The 22,433-nt window shown below is 44.9% G+C and overlaps 1 protein-coding gene across 2 annotated transcripts in view; it reads right to left on the bottom strand.

The window, feature by feature from the left end:
- LOC127010418 (uncharacterized) overlaps positions 1–17,334 on the bottom strand; it is a 105,699-nt gene extending 88,365 nt beyond the window's left edge. For both annotated transcript variants that reach the window (XM_050884483.1, XM_050884482.1), the window contains exon 1: positions 17,220–17,334. The gene's annotated coding sequence lies outside the window, so the exon portion shown is untranslated. The remainder of the gene's footprint in view (positions 1–17,219) is intronic.
- Between the last annotated feature and the right edge of the window lie 5,099 nt (positions 17,335–22,433).

Below are 22,433 nucleotides of genomic sequence, written 5' to 3'. Positions count from 1 at the left end.
GGAAAGAAAAATAAATGGAGAAAAAGGAATGAGAGAAAAGAAACAGGTTAAATAATGATGATGAAGAAGAAAAAAGGTTAGGAAATAATTAATAGAGAAGAGAAAAGCCTGAAGGATAATTTGGAAAGGGGGAAACATGAAGGGAAAGAGAAAGGGAGAGATTAAGATGAAAATGAACGAGAATGAAGCAAAAAAATAAAGGAAAACAAAATAAATGGAGAAAAAGGAATGAGAGAAAAGAAAGAAGTTACATAATGATGATGAAGAAGAAAAAAGGTTAGGAAATAATTAATAGAGAAGAGAAAAGCCTGAAGGATAATTTGAAAGGGAAAAATGTGAAGGGAAGGGGAAGATGAAAATGGAAAGGAGGAAGAAAATGACGTACGAGGAGATAAAAGTTACAGGAAAGCAAACAAAATAAATGAGAAAGAAGAATGAGGAGAAAAATAGAGAGAAGGGTTAAATGATGATGTAGAAGGGAAAAAGGGTGTGATAAAGATGGAAGAAAACACAAGAAGAAATACAAGAACGAAAGGAAAGAAAATACAACTAAGAAAAAATTTGCAGAAAGTGAAAATAAAAGGAGAAAAGGAGAAAAAAAATGAGAAAATGTGGAATACGAAAGAAACACAAAAAAACAAGGACACAAAAAATAGAAACGACAGAGAAAAGAAAAAACAAAGAAAAAATGAATTAGAGGATCAGAATACAGGAAGAGAGAGAGAGAGAGAGAGAGAGAGAGAGAGAGAGAGAGAGAGAGAGAGAGAGAGAGAGAGAGAGAGAGAGAGAGAGAGAGAGAGAGAGAGAGAGAGAGAGAGAGATACAAGAACAAACGATAAGAGAAAACAAACAAAAGGAGAGAGAGAAAGAAGAAGAGGGGAAGAGAGAGAGAAGGAGAGAGAGAGAGAGAGAGAGAGAGAGAGAGAGAGAGAGAGAGAGAGAGAGAGAGAGAGAGAGAGAGAGAGAGAGAGAGAGAGAGAGAGAGAGAGAGAGAGAAAGCTAAGCATACAAGAACAAACGATAAGATAAAACAAACAAAAGGAGAGAGAGAAGGAAGAAGAGGGGAAGATGAGGAGAAAGGGAAGGAGAGAGAGAGAGAGAGAGAGAGAGAGAGAGAGAGAGAGAGAGAGAGAGAGAGAGAGAGAGAGAGAGAGAGAGAGAGAGAGAGAGAGAGAGAGAGAGAGAGAGAGAGAGAGAGAGAGAGAGAGAGAGAGAGGAGCAGAATGGCTTTTAAACGTAGAGGGAATCAGGAGGAAACAATGAAAGGGAGAGGGCAAGAAAGAGGGGAGGATGAAGAGAAAGGGAAGGAGGTGAGAGAGGGAGAAGGGTGAGGAAGTAAAATGGAGTGTGAACGGCGAGGGAGCAAATCCGCGATAAAGGAGAGGTGGACGGAAGGTAAGCAGGGAGGGAGAAACAATGAGGAGGAAAATACCCGAAATGCATACCAATGTGAGAGAGAGAGAGAGAGAGAGAGAGAGAGAGAGAGAGAGAGAGAGAGAGAGAGAGAGAGAGAGAGAGAGAGAGAGAGAGAGAGAGAGAGAGAGAACGAAAATAAATGAAAGAAAAATGAATGAAAGAATGAAAAGAAAAAAGGAAGAAAGGAAGGAAGGAAGAAGAGAGAGAGAGAGAGAGAGAGAGAGAGAGAGAGAGAGAGAGAGAGAGAGAGAGAGAGAGAGAGAGAGAGAGAGAGAGAGAGAGAGAGAGAGAGAGAGAGAGAGAGAGAGAGAGAGAGAGAGAGGAGATATAGAGGAGAGAGAGAGAGAGAGAGAGAGAGAGAGAGAGAGAGAGAGAGAGAGAGAGAGAGAGAGAGAGAGAGAGAGAGAGAGAGAGAGAGAGAGAGAGAGAGAGAGAGAGAGAGAGAGAGAGAGAGAGAGAGACCACAAGATCAGAGGTAAAATATGTATCAACATGATGAAGCAGAATTAAAAAGAAAAAAAAGAAAAGAAAAAAAGCTGAAGGAGTCGGGGAGAAAAGTTGATTAAGCGCTGACGGAGGAAGAGGAGGAGGAGGAAGAAGATGAAGAGGAGGAAGAAGAAGAGAATGAGGAGAAAGACAAACGAGAATCGAGAAGAAAAGAAAGAGGAAGAAGACGCGAAGTTAAGAAAAAAAAGACAATGGAAAGAAAAGAACGAACAGAAAGAGACAAGGAATAAATTATGGAAGAAAGTAAGGAAGGAAAAATGAGATGAGGAAAAAATTAACTGACTTCGAGGGTGAGGAAAAAAAGATGATATACAGAACCTGACGATGGAAGAGGAAAATTAGGCTTAAGGTGAAGAGCTGAAGGTGCATATTAAGGAAGAAAGGCGAGAGGAGGAGGAGGAGGAGGAGGAGGAGGAGGACGGTTCCCCTCAAAAAAAAAAATGTGAGAAGTGAAGATTAAAAAAAAGACGGAATGAAGGGCGTGATATGAGGAAGAGAGGAAGAGGAGGGTTGGAAGCGAGAGGCGGCAAAGGACGAAGGAAAAAAATGGGGAGGGAAAAATAAGGGAGAAAGGCGACTAAGGAAGGATGAAAAAAGAGAGGAAGCAAAAAATGAGATAAAAGGATATGAAGGAGGCGGAGGAGTTAGACGCAGATGGAAAATGGAAATTGGTGTGGAAGAGTAGCAGAGGAGGTGAAAGTGGAAAGAGAGGCATAAAAAGTGAATGTGGAGCAAGAAGTGGGGTAAGAAGTGGAAGAGTGGAACGGGAAGAGTAGTCATGTGGAAGCTGAAGTAGTCCAATAGTTGAGTCTGAAGCAGTTTGGTGGAGGAGGAGGTGGAGCATGTGGAGGTAAACAAGAAGTGGAGTTGACGGTGGAAGAGAAAGTAGAGCCGGTTGGTGGTGGATCCAGGTGGTTGAGGTGAAGCAAAGAAATGAAGACCGAAGTGGAAAATAAAGTATAAATAAAGTATAAAGTTTAGTCCGAAGCAGTTAAGGTGGAGGAGGAGGTGGAGCAAGTGGAGGTAAACAAGAAGTGGAGATGACGGTGGAAGAGAAAGTAGAGCCGGTTGGTGGAGGAGGTGGTTGAGATGAAGCAAGAAGTGGAGACTGAAGTGGAAAATAAAGTATATATAGCAGGTGGAGGTAGAAAGTGGATCACAGGTGAAAATGGAAGAGTAACAGTGGAGGTGATAGTAGAGATGGAGCAAGTGGAGACGAAACAATAAGCGGAGGCGGAGGTGGAAAAAGAGGTTTATCATGTGGAGTTTGAAATAACGAAACGAGTGAAGGTGGAGCAGTAAGGATGGAGGAAGAAGTGGAGGTGGAGCAGGAAGAGTATCAGGTAGAGTTATAAATAGGCGAAGCTGAAGACAGTAAGAATGAGGGGAGAAGTGGAGGTGGAAGTCGTGGCGTTGAAAGTGGAGGAGTAGGAAGAACATAAGAACATAAGAACGTAAGGAGTCTGCAAGAGGCCGGTGAAGGAGAGGCGAAGAAGAGTAGACAGCATGATTGAAGGTGTTGTACTCGGCGCCCAACCAGGTGATAACAGGTAGGGATATGCTACTTAAAACTATAATTGCGTATTTGTCCCGCGCTGAAAAACTAATTAAGGAGGAGGAGGAGGAGGAGGTAGAGGGAGAAGGTAGAGAGAGGAGGTATAGAAAGGAGACAAAGAGGAGGAGGAGGAGGAAAAACTGAGGGAGGGGGGGGAGTATATAGGTTAAGGAAGACGAGGAAGAAAAGGCATAGGAAGGAGGTAGGAGGAGGAGGAGGAGGAGGAGGTATAGGAGGAGGCATAAAGGGTAGGAGGAGGAAGATGAAAAACTGGAGGGGCTCTATTCAGACTTTCCTTCCTCTCTCGTCTTCTGAATACAAATAATAATTAATTCACTTTTCTATTAATATTTAAAAGACCTCATTCCCCATTTTTCCTCAGCCTCCTTTTCTTCCCCTGTTAAAAAAAATGAGCTTTCTTCTTTCCGTCAATGAAAACCCAACTGAAAAGAAATCCCTTCCCACGCCTACGAAAACGGTCTTCTACTTAACTTTAGAAATTGACCTTTTTTTTATTCTTTGGCTCCCTTTGAAAATTAATAAGTACCCCTCCATTCTCGTTTTAAATGTATTCCTCTGTTCTTTCATCCCTTTCTTCCTTACTATACAAAACTGTTTCTCTTTTATCTGCCTCAGTAGGGAAGAAAAAGTATTATTATGTAATCTTTCACTCTTGATTTCAATGTATTCCTCTGTTCTTTCATCCCTTTCTTCCTTCCTATACAAAACTGTTTCTCTTTTATCTGCCTCAGTAGGGAAGAAAAAGTATTATTATGTAATCTTTCACTCTTGATTTCAATGTATTCCTCTGCTCTTGATTCATTCATTCATTCCTACACAAAACTTCTTTCCTTTTTTCTGCTTTGGTGGGGAAGAAAAAAATATCAATATGTACTCTTTAATTCTCGTTCTAAATGTATTCCTCTGTTCCTTCATCCCTTTCTTCCTTCCTATACAAAAATGTTTCCTTTTCTCTGCTTTGGTGGAGAGGAAAAAATATTAATATGTACGCTTCCTCTCTTGATTTCAATGTATTCCTCTGCTCTTTGATTCCTTCCTTCCTTCCTACCTAAACAAAACCGTTTCTTTTCTCTCCTTTGATGGAGAAGAAAAAAAAATTAATGTGTACCTTCCACTCTTGATTTAAATGTATTCCTCAGCCTTTTTATTTCTTCCTTCCTACGCAAAACTGTTTCCCTTTCCTCTGCTCCGGTGGAGAAGAAAAAAAAAATATGAACTCTTTCACTCTTGATCTAAATTATTCTTTTGCTTCTTTATACCTCTCTTCCTACATAAAACTGTTCCCCTTTTCTTCTGCCTTGGTGGTGAAAAAAAAATCACCTCGGCCTTAATTAAAATGATCACCTAATCTTTTCTTCCTCCTAAAAATACTCGTCCTCCTAAAATATTATTCCTTCTTATCCTCCTCCGCAGCCTCCTCCTCCTCGCATCGCCTCGCCCGCAGCCAAGCTTCCCCGACTTGACGCACGGAGGAAAAAGGTGGAAATTAAACACTTTGATCTACTCTGAAAATTACACGTAGAAGAGGCAGCTATCCCTACCCCCCTTTCTTCCTCCCCCCCAAGACGAATCCCTCCCTCACCTCCTTCCTTCCTCCCCCGCAAGACGAATCCCTCCCTCCCCTCCTTCCTTCCTCCCCCTCGAAGAAGAACTCCTCCCTCCCCTCCGTCCTTCCTCCCCCCCCGAAGACGAATCCTTCCCTCCCCTCCTTCCTTCCTCCCATGAAGAAGAATCCCTCCCTCCCCCTAGAAGAAGAACTCCTCCCTCCCCTCCGTCCTTCCTCCCCCCCCGAAGACGAATCCTTCCCTCCTCCTCCTTCCTTCCTCCCATGAAAAAGAATCCCTCCCTACCCTCCTTCCTTCCTTCCCCCAATGAAGAATCCCTCCTCCCTCCTCATTTCCTCCCCTCGAAGAACTCCTCCTCCTCCTCCTCCTTCCTTCCTCCCATGAAAAAGAATCCTCCCTACCCTCCTTCCTTCCTTTCCCCAATGAAGAATCCCTCCCTCCCTCCTTTCCTCCCTCCGTCCTGAAGACGAATCCTTCCTCCTCCTTCCTTCCTCCCATGAAAAGAATCCTCCTACCCTCCTCCTTCCTTCCCCAATAAAGAATCCTCCTCCTCCTTCCTTCCTTCCCCAATGAAGAATCCTCCTCCCTCATTCCTCCCCATGAATACGAATCCTCCCACCCTCCCTCAAGGCAACCCTATCTCTCGCCCACTCACTCACTCCCTCCTTCCCCTACCTTACTTTAATATTGGCTTCCTCCCCTCCCTATATGACATTACTATCCCTTCCTTCCTTCCTCCCCCTAAAAAAAAAAGTATCCCTCCCTCCCTTCAACCATCCCTATCTCTCCACCTCATTCCCGTAGTGCACTCCCTCCCTCCTTCCTCTCCCCTACCTTACCTAAGCTATTCCTCCCCTCCTATACGACATTGCTATCCGCTGTCTGGCCCTTCGAAATTGTGTATCCTTGTGTATAATTGTGTACCTTCTAATGATTCACCCCCTATACACCTTTCCTATCCCTCCCTCTAGACTTCTGAAATTCCCTGGTGATTCAGTCTTAATTAAATACACAAATGAAGGAAAGAAGGAAGGAAGGAAAGAAGAAAGGAAAGAAGGCAGGAAGGAAGGAAAGTGAGCAAGAAGGAAGGAAGAGCAGGAAGGAAGGAAGGAAGGAAGGAAAGGAGATTTAGATATATAGAAAAACGAGAAAGATGAGGAAGAAGAGGAAGAAGTATTAAACCAATAGCTCACAGCCTCAACAGGAAGATGATTAATACAGCCTTCCCCTCTGCCTCAAATACGTTCAGCTCAGCCGTCTACACTAAATCAATTCCCACTCTGTCTGCCCGACCGCTGGACACTCTCTCTCTCCGTGTAATGTAATCAACCCATAACTCAAGACGTCCTTCATATCATCGGGACACGGCTCACTTCTCATCTGTATTACTTCACCTGAATTCTCCATCTCGCTTTCTCGACTAGGGCAGAATTTCCGTCTCATGAACTTTGCACTTTCCCCCGTGTAACCAAACCATTACTCAGGATGTTCTTCAGTATTTAAAAGATCATAAAGGAAGAAATTAACAAGACCAAAATAAAAATATCCACTTTCCCCCGTGTAACCAAACCATTACTCAGGATGTTCTTCAGTATTTAAAAGATCATGGAGGAAGAAATTAACAAGACCAAAATAAAAATAAATGACCAACTCTAGACAGAATGAGGATAAAAGACTACCAATGTGAAAAAAGAAAAATAGAACATAGAAAAGCAAACCTAGAAAAATAGAAAAAAAACACGGACAGACGACTAAAACAGCACCTAGCTTCTCTATCTCGCCATTCCAACCAGAGTAGAATCCCCGTCTCAGTGAACCTTGAACTTTCCCATGTAATCAAACCAAAACCCAAAACGGTCTTCATACTCTCAGAACACTCCACATTTCCCATCTATCATTTACACTGGCTTCTGTCTCACTATCTCGACCAGCCCAGAATCTCCGTCTCAGTGAACCTTGAGCTTTCCCATATAATCAAACCAAAACCAAAACGTTCTTCACATTCTCAGAACACTCCACATTTCCCATCTATCATTTACACTGGCTTCTCTGTCTCACTATCTCGACCATTCCAGAATCTCCGTCTCAGTGAACCTTGAACTTTCCCATATAATCAAACCAAAACCAAAACGTTCTTCACATTCTCAGAACACTCCACATTTCCCATCTATCATTTACACTGGCTTCTCTGTCTCACTATCTCGACCAGCCCAGAATCTCCGTCTCAGTGAACCTTGAGCTTTCCCATGTAATCAAACCAAAACCCAAAACGGTCTTCATACTCTCAGAACACTCCTCATTTCCCATCTATCATTTACACTGGCTTCTCTGTCTCACTATCTCGACCAGCCCAGAATCCCCAACTCCATGAACCTTGAACTTTCCCATGTAATCAAACCAAAACCAAAACGTTCTTCACATTCTCAGAACACTCCTCATTTCCCATCTATCCCTTACACTGGCTTCTCTATCTCACTATCTCGACCAGCCCAGAATCCCCAACTCCATGAACCTTGAACTTTCCCATGTAATCAAATCAAAACCCGAGCCCTTCCTCATCTTAACAGAACACTGCGGCCCGTCCCTTGCAGCTCATCCCGGCCTCCTCCATCTTATCTATCCCCTTGATGCTGCCCCGCTCCTCATGCCGACTCACGGAGGCTTCAGAGGGCCGCCAGCCTACTTCAAGGGCTTCTCCACCAGGCGGGCGAGAGGGAGCTGCAGGAATATGAGAACACGACCGCGTACACACACACACACACACACACACACACACACACACACACACACACACACACACACAGATAAGATAAGGATATGAAGGAGGGACAAGATCAAGGACAAGAGAGAAAGGAAAACATGACGCAGAAGGAGGCAGGATATTAACTAAGAATGGCAAGACTAATGAGGACGAGAGGAGCGGTAATGAAGGAGGAGGATTAACGAAACACATGTAAGAGAGGATAATTAAACATAGAAATAGCACAGAAACATAGAAAAACATAGAAACAGATACATAAAACACAAAACCCATAGAGAAGATACGAAAAGAAAGAGTATTTAAAAGATCATAGAGGAAGAAAATAACAAGACGAAAATGAAAAAAAAATACCAACACTAGACAGAATGAGGAGAAAACACTGCAAATAGGAAAAAGAAAAATAGAACATAGAAAAGCAAACCTAGAAAAATAGAAAAAAGGTACGAAGAGAAAGACTATTCTAAAAAGATCATAGAGCAAAATAATAAGACGAAAAAGAAACAAAGCCCTTTAACACAAGATAGAATGAGGAGAAAAGACGACAAATATGAAAAAATGAAAACTAATGATAGGAAGAAAAAACAAAGATACGAAAAGAAAGACTATTAAGAAGACCATATAACGATCTAATATCAGGACCAAAAAGAAAAAAAAGTTGAATAAGGCGGACTACAAAAACGAACCAGAAACGAACACAAAAGATATCAAATTGAAAGAGACAAGAATGGGCTTTTTTTCATTACTGTTTTCTTTTTTTTACGCCCCTGAACTGTCTCCTTTTCTGTAAGACCATGAAACAAGAGCTGTTAATAAAAAAAGTCGAAAAAAAAGAAACAAAATGAGAAGAAAAAGCAACAATCACGAACCAGAATCGATAACACTATGAAAAAGGAAGATAAAAAGATAAAGAAGGAAAATAAAGAACAATAAATAAAAAGCAAAATGAGGAGAAAGAAAAGACAAAGTGAACCAGAATCAATTACTAATACATCAATAAAGAAAGACTGTGAAATACTATGCTGATATTCAAAGGTAATATGAAACCCTTGCCCCCGGCGTATCCTTCAAAGCCCCACAATGCCAGACAGCGAGCCATTTTTCCATTGATCTCCGAGGTAAAGAATCAGTCCGCAATCTTTCACTCACGTCCATTTACGCCTCGCTAATGTAACTCCCCTCCTCCCCCATCCCTCCCTCCCTTCCTGTGTCTCTAATCTCTCCTCCCTCCCCTTCTTCTCTCCCTCCCTCTCCCATCCCTCACTCCCTTCTCGCTCACTCTCTCTCCCATCCCTCCCTTCTCCTTCCATCTCTCTCCCATCCCTCCCTTCTCCTTCCATCTCTCTCCCCTCCCTCCCTTCCCCCTCACTCTCTCTCATCCCTCCCTTCTCCTTCCATCTCTCTCCCCTCCCTCCCTTCCCCCTCTCTCTCTCTCTCCCATCCCTTCCTTCTCCTTCCATCTCTCTCCCCTCACTCCCTTCTCGCTCGCTCTCTCTCCCATCTCTCCCTTCTCTTTCCATCTCTCTCCCCTCACTCCCTTCCCCCTCACTCTCTCTCCCATCCCTCCCTTCTCCTTTCATCTCTCTCCCCTCACTCCCTTCCCCCTCACTCTCTCTCCCATCCCTCCCTTCACCTTCCATCTCTCTCCCCTTCCTCCCTTCCCCCTCTCTTTCCACCCTTCTTTAACTCCCTCCCTTCCTCCATTCCTTCCCTATCCCGCCCTTCCTCCCCTCTTCTCACCAGACCTATCCTCCTTCTCTCTCCCTCTCTCCTACTCTCCCTCGCCAAACCTATCCTCCCTCTCCCTCCCTTCCTCCCCTATTTTCTTTACCCCCTGCTCTCCCTCGCCAGACCAATCTTCCTCCTCTCCCTCCCTTTCTCTCCCTCCATCTCCCCCTCTTCCTCGTCAGACCGATCCTAACCCAATCATCCACTCTCTCCTTGGTTTCTACCCCTTCTTCCACGCTAATCCAACTACCTAGTCCTATCTTCCATCCCAGACTCAGGTTTTCACACACACACACACACACACACACACACACACACACACACACACACACACTTACTCACTAAGACTCACGCGCTCACTCACGCACACTCACTCACTCCCGAACTGTCATTCTCACGTATTCACTCACTCTCGCTCACGAACTCAGCTCATTCACGCACTCACTTACTCACGCACTCACTAACTCACGCACTCACTAATACTCGTGTACTCACTCACACTCATGCACTCACACTCACGAACTCATTCACCATAACACACACACCCTAACGCACTCACCCTAACGCACTCACCCTAACGCACTCACCCTAACGCACTCACCCTAACGCACTCACCCTAACGCACTCACCCTAACGCACTCACACACTCACGAATTCATTCCCTCTCGGCCTCAGGGTTCTCGGTTCCTCTGCGGCTCGACCTCCTCCCTTCCTCCATATTACATCTCCGGTAAATCTAATCTCATCCCATCTCCCCGAACACCATCCCCTTCCCGACCCATGATCTGAACCCTTGCCCTTTACTCTTCTTTTCTCGCTGTTGTTATCTTTACCTCTCTGTTGTTATCTCCCATTTCTCCTCCTCTTCCTTCTCTCATACTAAACCCATTCCCTCTACTTTCCTCTGTCTTTCCTATTTCTGCTCCATTCCCTCATTCCTCCTTCTCCTCCTCTCACACTACACTCATTTCCTTTAACATCCTTTTCTCTCCATTGTTATCTTTCCCTTTTTTTTTCTTCTCTCCCTTTCCTCCTCCTCTTCTTACATTAAACCGATTCCATTTACTCTCCTTTTCTTTCTCTTGTTTTCTTTTCCTCTCTGTTCCCCTTTCCAATTCTTCTTCCTCTTCCCCTCACACTAAACCAGTTCCCTTTACTCTCCTTTTCTCTCTCTTCTCCCCTCTCCCATTCATCCTCCTCATCCTCATCCTCACACACTCTTTACTTTATTTTATTTCTATTGCTGTCTTTTCCATTCTGTTCTCTTCCCCATTCTCCTCCTACTCTTCCTCCTCTCACACCAAACTGATTCTCTTCACTTTCCTCTTCTCTCTCTATTGCTATCTTTCCCTCTGTTCGCCTCTCTTATTCCTCCTCCTCCTCCTCCTCCTCCTCCCTTCACCCTTGATCCGCGAAAAAGAAGTCAAGAAACAACAAAACAATACTACACCAGTTTCGTATTTTCCTTTACTGTGAATTCTGTCAAAACTAACTTTGAGGGGAAGGAGAAAGATTTTCCTGGGTTATTAACGGAGGTACGCGGGGCAAAGGAAGGAGGGGAGGAAGAGGAAGAGGAGGAAGAAGAGGAGCAGGTAGAGGAAGAGGAGGAGGAGGTAGAGGAGGATGAGGAGACCGAGGACGAGGATGAGAGAGAGAGAGAGAGAGAGAGAGAGAGAGAGAGAGAGAGAGAGAGAGAGAGAGAGAGAGAGAGAGAATGTTGCTGATATACATATGATACTACACACACACACACACACACACACACACACACACACACACACACACACACACACACACACACACGTACACATTATGCATGCAGGAGGAAGACGCACTGGCTCACTCCTTGACCGCGGGCCCTTCCTTCCCCTCCTGCGTCCCCTTCATTCCTCCTCCTCCTCCTCACCCTCTTCCTTCACTCTTTCACCTCTTCTCTCTCTCTCCATTCTTCTTAGTGCCTCGCCTTCTACTCTTATGCATATTTATCTTCCTCTCCTCGCCCTTCTTCTTACTCTCCTCATCCGTCTCCTCCCTTCCCTCCACTGACCTCGCCTCGACACAGGAAGAAGGGAGAGATATACAAAAAGGATGAGGAAGTGGAGAGAGAGAGAGAGAGAGAGAGAGAGAGAGAGAGAGAGAGAGAGAGAGAGAGAGAGAGAGAGAGAGAGAGAGAGAGAGAGAGAGAGAGAGAGAGAGAGAGAGAGAGAGAGAGAGAGAGAGAGAGAGAGAGAGAGAGAGAGAGAGAGAGAGAGAGAGAGAGAGAGAGAGAGAGAAAGAGAGAGAGAGAGAATTAACCTTGAAGGAGTGAAAGATAGCCTGAGAGAGAGAGAGAGAGAGAGAGAGAGAGAGAGAGAGAGAGAGAGAGAGAGAGAGAGAGGGAGAGAGAGAATTAACTTGAAGGAGTTAAAGATAGCCTGAGAGAGAGAGAGAGAGAGAGAGAGAGAGAGAGAGAGAGAGAGAGAGAGAGAGAGAGAGAGAGAGAGAGAGAGAGAGAATTAACCTTGAAGGAGTTAAAGATAGCCTGAGAGAGAGAGAGAGAGAGAGAGAGAGAGAGAGAGAGAGAGAGAGAGAGAGAGAGAGAGAGAGAGAGAGAGAGAGAGAGAGAGAGAGAGAGAGAGAGAGAGAGAGAGACTGACTTAGGTGAAACTATACTGACTCGTTCTTCTTTAGTGTCTTATTTTAACACACACACACACACACACACACACACACACACACACACACACAGTCAATATATTTTTTCTTTGCACCAGATGAAAGACTATATCGAGGAGGTTTTGAATGGCGAGTTCCTTGAAACGATGGGAGGTTTTATGTGTTTTGGCCTCACGGGGTAAAAACATGACAACTGGCGATTCGCAACAACAGTCATGGCCAGCCTGTTAACCCCCCTCTCCCCTCCCATCACCTTCCCCTCCAACTGCTTCAATTACCTAATCATTCCAAAAACAACCCCAGAAAGAACATCTCACGTAATGCAGTGACGATACTTTTTTTTATTGTTGTTTCCTTTTGTGTGTGCCCTTGTGGTGTCTCCTTTGCTGTAAAAAAAGAGGCAGTGAATGTAGTGTGTCCGTGGTGTGGAGGAAAAGAAGCGATGCCTGTGTGTATCGTGGACGTCACATCTGCTGCGTCCACCCTCCACCGACACCGAGGTCCACAAGGCCAGTGATAGTGTATTGATGGAGTCCTCGTCACCCGGGCAAGCACGAAGTCACGCCCCCACCCCACCCTCCCCTCAAGACTGTGCAAAAGCCTCTCACAGCACATGTCTAACTGAGCAGTAAACCTCACCCTTCGTTACGCGTCGGCCCTGGCATCAAACGTAAGTAATAAGTCGATCTAAGAGGCCGATCTAAGTGCCCTTCTGATACCGCTCCGCATGCACTCAGCCATCACTGGTCACAATCCATGGACTAGGTATGTCTTATTAGATATGTTATGTTGTTTGATGAGTTTGGATAGGCTGGCGCATTGGTTGGCGAGACCTTTCGGTTCTTTGCCTGACGGTTCACTCTAGTATGGCTCATAGGGAAAGGTCATCCAGGTAAGAAATCCAGGTAAGAAGGCGAGTGATTGGACTCGCGACTGCGATAACGGAGAATCTACCCTGCCTGGCGCCACCACACCGCAGTGCAATACACTTCACACCACCCGATGCCCTGATCAACCCCACTACTATACAGATATCAGACCTAACAGCCCTTAACAACTTTCCTTTTATAGTTTTTTTATTGTAAAGTGTAATTTGTTGCGCATATTTTAATCCCAACGGCTGCCAAAACGAATTAACTTGGTTGCTATTATTACTACCTAGGATGACAAGCAGACACAGGCATACGGACACACAGATAAACGCTCACACAAAAAAAAATCATACGCACACACACAGTCAACTGGGCTTTTAATACCATTGCCCTTGTTAAACAGAACGGTACACGTGGACCAGACTGATCAAACGAGCAGGGAGATCCACGACTAATAAACATTCAGTGAAAATAGAAACGTATGTACACAACGAAATTCACACAGCCTTGTTTGAGAGAGAGAGAGAGAGAGAGAGAGAGAGAGAGAGAGAGAGAGAGAGAGAGAGAGAGAGAGAGAGAGAGAGAGAGAGAGAGAGAGAGAGAGAGAGAGAGAGAGAGAGAGAGAGAGAGAGAGAGAGAGAGAGAGAGAGAGAGAGAGAGAGAGAGAGAGAATTAGAAAACGTGTGTGTGTGTGTGTGTGTGTGTGTGTGTGTGTGTGTGTGTTTGTGTGTGTGTGTTAATGGTTGGGTACACTTCCTTTCCCTTACGTTGATATATAAAGGGATCGAGATGAGTAATGGAGGGAGGGACGGGCACTGATTGGGGCGGGAGTGGCCAGCGAGGAGGGGAGGAGAGGAGGAGACCGGGCAAGAAAGAAAAGTAATACAAGGAGGCAAGAAAGTTCATTGTAGCGGCGAGTGTTTCGTGACTGGGAAGACGAAGGGAGGAAGACGAAACAAGTTTTGCTATTACTACCTTTGCTATTGTTACTATTATCATTATCATTTAAATTCACTCGCAGCATGGCAGATGGAGTTCAATGAAGGGAAGTGCAGTATTCTGAGTGTAGGTAGGAACAACCCCTGATCTCCGTCCATAAGGGCACACATTCAAGCTAGAAAAAATCGAGCTAATAGGGTACTGGGATTTATTTCAAGCGTAAGCAACAGAAGCCCCGAAGTCTTCCTCAAACTATATTTAGCATTAGTTAAGACCTCATCTTGACTGTGGTTTCAGTCTGGTATCCTTACTATAGAATGGATATCAAAATTTAAGAATCGGTGCAGAGAGGATGACTAAGATGATTCAGGGTAACGGGTTTAAACTGGCAAGATATTCAGATTCAGGGACATAGGCAAAAATTGGTTTACTAACAGGGTGGTGGATGATTATCATTTTGCTACTGTTATTAATATGATGATGATGATGATGAGTGACGTTCTTGAGCAAAGTTCGAAAGCTGAGACGCGATCCGCTTGTTGCCGCGTTTTTATTTTAGTGTAAACGTGAAGATCCTCATTGAAACTTACCTATACTTACCAGCAAACATACCCCGGCACAAAGATGATAAGGACATATTTCTTGGTATAAATAGGCACTGGTATAAATTAATCTTTTTCTGGTCACTCAATTCTATTTGCCTCTACAGGGGCATCGCTCAGCGGGCTTTTTTTATGCCCTTGAGCTGGGTTTCTTTACTCTAAATAAAAACACTAACATACAGGGCCGGTTGTGCTAAGCTTGGGCAACGAGGGGTAAACAATATTAACTTGGCAATATCTCGTTTCCCACTTAATTAACCAACTGCCTTATTGATAAAGTATTTCGACACCAGCGCAAACCACGATACGATGAAATGGTCTACTTGTGCTCCTAGATAATCTGACCCTGCACACACAAATACACCGAAAATAACATACACAAAGAACTTGCCTTACGTACTCATTCACTTTTTATTAGGGAAGAAACCAGTAATTACCACCTAACGACCCCCCACCCCCCTTCCATTATCTTACCCTGCACAGCTAACGAGACTTTGACATAGATAATCGGGCGCTGCACACACACACACACACACACACACACACACACACACACACACACAGATGACAATAACATACACAGACGAAGCACAGTACATAGGCCCAATGATCCACCTGTTAATGTTACGAAAATAAAAACTCTATATAGGCTACCTAACAACTTCCTCTCTCCCATTATCTTACCTCAGTCCTGCTCTTCATAGCGGATGTATCTGTTTCTCTCCCCCAAGGCTTCGTTTTTACTGTGATAGTTTGTAACAGTCTAAGTAATCAACTGACTCCTTCTTCTTTTTCTGGCTTGGTTATTGCTGATTTGTCGCGTCACGGGCCACACACTCAACACCACAACCCGCACACTCGGACATCCAGCCTGAACTGAGTCCCTCTTTGCCAAGGCGGTGCTGTGATTGGTCCAAGACAGTGACTTTCAAAATTGCGGCTTCCGATTGGACGAGCCTCTTCTCATTGCCAGAGTCGCCAAAGAACGATTTTGTCGGTGGATTTGTTATTGTTTTAGCATCAGTAAATAGATCAGGCAACATTATTAGAGCTGTGTGTAATCGCTCATTTTTTTGTAATTTATGTAACCTGATATATCAAAGTGGTGACGTTACATTTTCGTCTAATTTTTGGAGGGGAGGTACGAGAGTTTGCAACACCAACAACAGCAGCAGTCAGCAGCAAAACACGGTGCAAAGAAAACGACTCCCGCCGCGGTGAGTTTAAATGAAGAACCTTGCCCAGGCCCGTAATTTTGGCAGTTTTTTGGGGGTGGACTAGAGGGCACCATAGCTTCATGAGTTGTGGGGGGGAGGGTGGCGAGCGAAGCGAGTATGACCAAGTGGGGGAAATTGCGTGGCTTCCGTACGTGCTGAAAAATCAATGAATGTAAGGATTTTCCCTTCATCTATAGTATTTTTTCATCCCCCCCACCCAACTCTAAAACTATGTAATTGCGACGTATTTCGTGCTCCCCACCCGAAAACCCCGCATTCCCACAAGCCTCCTATCCTGTATCGGGTGAGAGGGGGGAGCATGGGCAAACACTAAAATAATATCTTCTCTTGCAATTTTAATCATATCAAACAAATGGTTCCCTTAAAATCTCTCTCTCTCTCTCTCTCTCTCTCTCGGACATCTGTATGTTAGCTGTTGGGCACGAGCACCTTCACACCAAAGCTTCATCACTCTATTATGGTACTTTTTCTTGTTACTTAGAGTACATAATGGAGTAGAAGTTAGAAAAAGCTAAGCTAAGGAAGTGTGCAAAGCTGAATGAAGGGAATTGTTGGGTATAACACGGAGAGGCAGGAAGCAAGCATTATGAGTTATGATCGAGGCTGTAACAATAATCGGACAATTTACGGTTTCACCCAGCCAACGATTTTCTCACTTGGTTCATGTTTTTTCTGGTGATAGATGTAGTGAATTACACCCAACTCCCCCAATGGTTGACTATGACACCTGTATTCATGATAAAGCCAACCCCGTGTTCCCACAAGTCCCCCAAGATCGTTTAGGGCAGGGGATAGGCATAACTTGAAAAGAGGCGTAACATAACATAACGCTACATTTATCACCAGAAAAACATGAACCACGTGAGAAAATCGTTGGTTGGGTGAAACCGTAAACTGACCTAATAATCTGATAATCGACTACACATACAGAGTGGATCCAGGCACGCCAGAACGGGAAGAGTAACCAAAGAAAACAAAGGTTCAGATAAACGTACCATTGCTTACTTAACTCAATAAAAGCTGAGCAAAGAACAAAATAATACAACACAGAACAAGTAATTAGCGCGGCAATGTGTGAAGGGCGTGAAGCGCATCAATACGTGTGACTCGTCTGAGTTAAATATAAACAGGCAAGCTGCAGCATCCCTCACCCGCCCAAGTAAGTAATGAGTGTATGATGTAATGAGTATGATGTAATGAGTGTATGATGTAATGAGTGTATGATGTAATGAGTGTATGATGTAATGTGTGGAACAAGTGTACCACTGGTGTGTGAATACTGATGAATACTGTCACGTCAACACCCTAACATGACACACCCAACAAAACACGCAAAATAACAAAATAGACATGAACACCTTACATGACACGGCGCGACGCGGCTGGCAGATCACACTTCCATTTTCTGCGGGAGTAGTGTCCGCGGCGGAGTCTGCAGGGTGACTGCCTCGCGTACAGGAGAGAGCTTTGAAAATGTATCAAGGCAGCTGAGTCGATCCCCTGTGACAACAACCGAACCAACGCCTGAAACTTCGAACGAGCACTCGCATTCCTCGGCCCATTCAAACTGAAGCTTCGACCAGGACCGAGCCAAACTAAAAGAGACTTGTTAATTTACATCACAGGCAGAGCATGGAGACTTTCTAGTGACGATCAAGAGTTAGAAGTGAACATCGGCAGATTTAAACACATCATTGAAGAACCGATAGTAGATGCACAATCAAAACAACGGAGTAGCAGCCAAAAATTTTAAATACTGGCAGATAAAAGACCACGGGCAAGATGAAGTACACTGCTATCAGAGGACGAAAACGTTAGGAAAGACCCTTTTCCTGCAGTAGACTAAAAGGTGGTTGATGATGATGATGATGACTGGGGCACCTGTATGGCCTCTCCTGGCAGGGGCACTCCTGGAATAGAGCCACATATTCCTTTATCATGGCGGGTGAGTTGGCAGGTCAGGTATTTGTGGGCACAGCTGGTGTGATAACTGTTGACACAAGGCCGGCGGTATTGGCTTCTGGTATTTGGTTAGTCATTAGTGATGGGCTCGTGTTGACGCAGCCCTGACACAAAGCCTGTCATCTGCGTGTGCCGCGGCCTCGATGTTCCAATATTCTTTCCTCGATTGATTTAGAAATGTGAAGCGAAATGGCGGGTGGATGCAGGGGTGAGGCGAGACAGTGCAGTGCGGCGAAATGAATTTAGGAAGAGCAACAAAACACAATGCTGAAGAAATGGGAAAAAGGGAAAGGGATTGACAAGAGGAAAAAGAGTAGAGGTTTGGATATGAAGGGAGACAGCGGCGAGTTAAATGCATGAAGTCAGATAAATGCATAAGTTTGGAAAGAGAAATAAAGTTTAATACTATGCTGAAGAAATGAGAGAAAGGGAAAAGGATAGACAGGAAGAGAAACAGTAAAAGTTAGAGATATGAAGGGAAACAGCGGCAAGATAAATGCATGGAGTCAAACAGAGCAGTGCGGCGAAATGGATTTAGGATGGGAAACTGTGAAAATGGGAAATGTGCGCTAGATAGACAGGAAGAGAAAGTGTTACGTTTAGCGATGTGAAGGCAAACAACAGGGGAATGAAGGCGTGAAGCTAAACAGTGGTGCGGGGAAACTGAATAAGGAAAAAAAAACAGGGCGTAATACAAAGATGAATAGGAAATAGGGCGTGTTACCAGCTTAAGGGACTATTACACTGGGCAAACTTTCCGTGGATCTTCAGTCAAACCACGATTTCCGTTGACGTGGTTCTCATATTTCCGTGGTTTTCTGACGTGTCCACGATCTTCCAAAGCTACGGTAGATTTCACCGAAGGACGACGGTATTACTCACCATCAGCAGCAGCAGCAATAACAAGAAATAAATGAAAACCACGCTAGCGAAAATCGTGGTTTGACTGAAGATCCACGGAAAATTTGCCCAGTGTAATAGCCCCTTCAGTCCAGGTATATGAGCACGTGACACGCTTCCCGGACGTCGATTCTGCTCATAGGGTTCTTTCTATACGAGACAACTTTAAGTGGAGGAGAACAAGGGGGTACCCACGTAACTCATGATTGGGACAAGTTAATCGTTTCTGCTTAGGGTGGCTTAGCATGGGAAGGGTAACTGAATTAGGGGTCTCGCTTGGAGGGACCGTCGAGTGTGGAGGCGACGGATGAGTGAAGCAACGCACCCCATTACCGATGCTCCCCGTTAGTTAGTTAGAAAAGTGCGATGAAGGATAGAGAGACAGAAAAAGGTAGCGCTTGAGATGTGAAGGGGAACAGCGGGAGAATGTAGGCGTGAAGACACAATAGTGGGAAGAGATAAAAAGTTAGGGAGGAAAAACAGGACGATACCATGATAACGAGAAAGGTGGAACGAGAGCTTTGCAACGAAGGATGAAGACACAAAGGGAAACAGACTAGTGTGGCGAAACGAAGTTAAAAATAGACGTATGAGGCGAAGGAGAAGAAGGAGCAGCGAGTAGCGGGTTTTATTTTTATTATTGTTTCCTTTTTTGTGTGTGCCCTTGAGCTGTCTCCTTTGTTGTAAAAAAAAAAAAAGCAGTTTGTGTAAAGATGAAGAGAGCAAGCAATACAATCATGGCCAAGGGTTCTGCCGCTCTTCCATCCTCCCTCCTTCACACCAACACCAAGAATGATCTCCTGCTCCTAATTCCTTCCCGGGGCGCGCGGAGAGGCGAGGCGGAGGAGACGGTGCTGTGGTAAACATCCCTAACGCGTGCGATCCTCCGGGACATTACAGCATTAAGATTCTGAGCGGTGCAGATTAATTTTGGTGAGTCAGAATTATCCGTCTCCCGAGCCGCCCCGCACCCACCCGCCCAGTCAGCCCAACACCGTCAGCCCAATCAAGCACAGTCCAGTTCAACCCAGACTAACACCGGCAGCCCAGTCCAGTCCAGTCCCAGCACAAACCCAGCCCAGTCCACAACAGCACAGTCAAGCCCAGTTCAGCCCAAATTTAGTCTCCAAACCTGCTCCGCCTCCTTTCTTTACTGCTCCAACTTCTCTTTGTGTCTGTTGCAAGAGGTCTTTCCCGCCCCTCATTACTCTCTTGTCTGTTAAGTCTACCCCGCTTTCCATTATCCTCCTGTTACGCCTTTCCCGTCCCCTATTATTCCCTCGTCTGCTAGCTTTCCTTCTACTATTCTATTTAGTCTATTCGTTCCTTCCCCCTACACTTTATTCTATTTCCTGTCCGGTCTTTTCCACCCCCCAACTATTCCTTCTATTGCGTCTTTCTCGTCCTCCATTATTCCCTCGTCTGCTAGCTTTCCCTCCATTGTGCCATTTAGTCTATTCGGTCCTTCCCTCTCCACTTTATTCTCTTTTCTTTTTGGTCTTTCCCATCCCCAACTATTCCTTCTGTTGTGTCTTTCCCGTCCACCATCATTCCCTCGTCTGCTAGCTTTCCCTCTATATTATTCTATTTAGTCTATTCGGTTCTTCCCGCTCCACTTTAATCTGATTTCTGTTTGGTCTTCCCGTTCCCCATTATCCTCCTGTCTGTTAGGTTTTCCCCGGTCTATTTACTGTCAATTAGGTCCATCTTGCTCCTCTCTGATTGGTCCTCTTGCTTCAGCTATTGTGGCGGAGAAGGTAACAAGCTAACAACTGGTAGCGATCTGTTATCCCATGCTGTGTCCATGTATCCGCGGCTATGTATTCTATTCCTGTCTTTTGTTATGTGTTATGTATCCCGTGTCTGTCTATGTATACACTATGTCTGTGTTTGTGTGTTTGTGTGTCTATATATTCCGTGTCTGAGAATTCACTGTCTATGTCTAAGTTTGTTTGTGTGTGTCTGTTTTCCGAGTGTTGTCTATATATTCGCTGTTGTTGTTGTTGTTTACTATATCAGGGTGTATGCATTGTGTGTTAATGACTTACGTGATCATGAAACTTCCGCAACGCCTCCTATGACTTTCGCCAATGGACATAGGCCGAAATTTATGTGATGGTAGATCCTTAGTGGTGGTGGTGGTGGTAGTAATGGTGATAATGGCAGTGGTGATAGAAGGAGGAATGAGAACAAGTAAGAAAAACAACAGTATCAACACACACACACACACACACACACACACACACACGAAAATAATAAACGGACAAGCACATCAACGGACAACATTTCTTTAAACAAGCCAAAACCTAACTTGACCTCTCTCTCTCTCTCTCTCTCTCTCTCTCTCTCTCTCTCTCTCTCTCTCTCTCTCTCTCTCTCTCTCTCTCTCTCCCACTCTCCCACTCTCCCTCTCCCACTCCCACTCCCACTCTCCCTCTCTCCCTCTCTCCCTCTCTCCCTCTCTTCCTCTCCCCCTATCCGTCTCCCCCTCTCCCCCCCCACCAAAAAGGGTACATAACGACATGAAATCCTTCATATCCTTGATTAAATAGGATTAACGATGGGGATGTCTTGGAGAAGGAGGAGGAACAGGAGGAGGAAGAGAAGAAGGAGGTCAGTAGCGAGCGCAATAGTGTTGGTCTTGGTCTGAGTCGCGGGTGCTCCCCCAACCACCCTGCACCTTGATTGACGTCCAGGTAGCCGCGCGCACCTGGGTCAGCGGGGACAGGTGGTTCAGGGGAGAGGACTCGACAATATTCTGTAATCTGGGGGTGGAGCGTGTGTGTGTGTGTGTGTGTGTGTGTGTGTGTGTGTGTGTGTGTGTGTGTGTGTTCCGTGGTGCCTCATCTGGTGTTTGCTCTATATTGTGCTTAATCGGTGTTACGAGTGTTGTTGTTCTCGGTCGTTGCGGTGGTGATGGTGGTGGTGATGGTGGTGATAATGGTGGTGGTGGTAGTGGTGGCGACGGTGGTAGTAGTAGCAGCAGCAGTAGTAGTAGTAGTAGTAGTAGTAGCAGGTGTAGTGGTAGTGGTAGTAGTAGTAGTAGTAGTAGTAGTAGTAAGAGGAGGAGGAGAAGGAGGAGGAGGAGGAGGAGAGGAAGAGGAGGAGGAGGATCAGGAGGAGGAGGGGAAATAAGATAATGATGATATTACGACATGACAAACTGTTCCATCATCAGTGTCGGGTTCCAGCCCCGCCGCGGCCTCCTGGCGGTTAGTGGAACACCCGATACGCTGAGAGCTCGCCACGTTACTTCTCCCAGGCGGCCAAGGAGCTGGACTTCGACACCGCTGTTAGAACTACATTATGACATTATATTAGGAAAAAGAAAAAGAATAATTACACCGAACTAACAACAAACATTATCATTTCAACCGTTCGTACATTTTCTATACGGCCTCTGCCTCTCCCCTCCCCCTCCTCTCCCCTCTCGTGTCTATTAATGTACAATAAAAAAAAACATTATGCACACACATATACACGCACAAACACACACATTAGCACCATTGTTATTTATTTCTAGCTCGAGTATTTTTTAAGCGTCTGCCTTACCCCTCCCCTCCTCCTTTCCTCTCTAGTGTGTTTTAATATACGGGAATGAAAAGCAAAATTATACAAACACATACACGCACAAACACACACATTAACTCATCTTTATACCTTTCTAACGTGAGTATTTTTTGAAGCTTCCGTCTTGCCCCTCCCCCTCCTCTCT

The sequence above is a fragment of the Eriocheir sinensis genome, chromosome 43 (genome assembly GCF_024679095.1).
Source record: "Eriocheir sinensis breed Jianghai 21 chromosome 43, ASM2467909v1, whole genome shotgun sequence".
Lineage (NCBI taxonomy): Eukaryota > Metazoa > Arthropoda > Malacostraca > Decapoda > Varunidae > Eriocheir > Eriocheir sinensis.
This window is presented reverse-complemented; position numbering and strand designations above follow the sequence as displayed.